We start from the raw sequence: 1,876 nt of genomic DNA, 5'->3' as shown, positions 1-1,876 counted from the left end.
TCATACTTCTGTTTTTAGAAATATTTTTTTAAATTTTTTAGCATAACTATTTCAGTCTTCTGCATGTAATACATTTGGATCAAACACCTAACTTAAATTTATTGTGGTTATAAAAATTCATCAGTTATTTCCAACTGGCTTATTTCTAAAGTCTTAAGTGGTTTGAATTACCATGTTATATTAAATTATTCATAAATATATATTAAAGTAGACACTCAAAAATATCTTTAGCTCAGAGAAATTTATCATATTTTTTAACCATGATAAATGAAATTTATATCATTTTCAGCTTCATGGTTGTAACATATTCTAATATTTACAAGTGTAGGCCATTTTAAATTTTACTTTTTATGATTTTATAAACTTTTGCCCCCTACATTCTGACAAAGTCCTAAAAACCCAGGGCCTTAAACAGAGATTAAACTAAGCTCGCAAAGACAAAAACAGAAATAATACAGTTGACAAAATCATCTTTCATCTCTGTGAACATCGATGGTAGCTGTCTTTTGAAAAAATTATTACTAAAACTGCTTTTGAAAATTTCTACTAAACTTTCATCATGACATTAATACAGGTAATTGATTTTATGGACAGTTTTAATTCTCATGTTGGGTTTGAGTCTTAAATACTTAAAAGACAATGAGATGGACAAAACTCTTACTTCTTGATGAAATCTAGGTAACAGAAGAAAAACTAAAATGCCTTTGGGAAAATATTTTTTTATAGTTATGTTTTATTCAGGTCTCTGAATTAGATATCATGCGCAAACTTGAATATTTATTGACCTAGAAAAAGGCATTTCAGACTGGAGCAGTAAACATGGACCACTGAGAACATTGTAGAGGTGGCTGCTCAGCACAGTGCTTGGACTTGGAGCAACCACTGGGGCTCTGGGCGGCTGCCTGAGGAGGAACTGCGTGGTGAGCTGTTTGGACTCAGGGCAACTGCTTCTGAACACCGGGGGCTGTCTGGAGAAAGAGGAGGAGCACGGCATGTCACTTGGTGTAGGAGTGACTGCATCAGAGCCACAGGCAGTTGCCAGAGGAGGAGCTGCATGGCAAGCTGTTTGAACTCAGAATGACCACTCCTGAACACCGGGGGGTTGCCCGGAGGAAGAGGAGAAGTGCGGCGGGTCGCTTGGTCTAGGAGTGACTGCATCAGAGCCACAGGCAGTTGCCAGAGGCGGAGGCGAGTGGTGAGTTGATTGGACTCAAAGCGACCACTCCTGAACACCAGAGGCCTGCCTGGAGGAGGAGCGCAGTGGGTCACTTGGTCTCTGAGCCACCACTCCTGAACACCTGGGGGGCTACCCCTAGGAGGAGGAGGAGGAGGAACAGTGCTGGTCACTTGGACTCAGAGTGACTGCCTAGGGCTACAGGCGGTTGGCGGGAGGAGGAGATGTAAAGTGAGTTGCTTGGACTCCTAGTGACTGCGTTGGAACACCGGGCAGCTGTCCAGAGGAAGAGGTGTGAGGTGGGTCTCTGGGTATCAGAGCTATTGTACGAGGCTCCAGGTGGCGGCTCAGAGGAAGGGGTGCATAGCCAGGCGATTAGGTGCAGAGCAGGGTCCCAGGAGCTAGGCAGCTTCTTGCTGGAAGAGCCGCACAGAGACACGACTAGGGGCGGAGTGAAGTTTCCAGGACTGCGGGCAGATTCTCTGAGGAGAGGCAGCCTAAGAAGACTCGTCTGCAAAGGGTGAGGTTCCCAGGCCCAGGAGGTAGGTCCGGGCCCCTGGAAACGTTGCAGAGGAAGACAGTCCAGCCCAGGAAGTAGTTGTAGATTGAGGGGAACCTCTAGGACGGGAACTGACCAGCGAGAACTCCCCACCGGGTGAGTCTTCCCTGCCAGGTGAGGTTTTCCCACAGGGATGGTAAAAC

Source organism: Sciurus carolinensis, unplaced genomic scaffold (assembly GCF_902686445.1).
Source record: "Sciurus carolinensis unplaced genomic scaffold, mSciCar1.2, whole genome shotgun sequence".
Classification (NCBI taxonomy): Eukaryota; Metazoa; Chordata; class Mammalia; order Rodentia; family Sciuridae; genus Sciurus; species Sciurus carolinensis.
The sequence above is the reverse complement of the archived record's forward strand: the minus strand, read 5'-3'. Positions refer to the sequence as shown.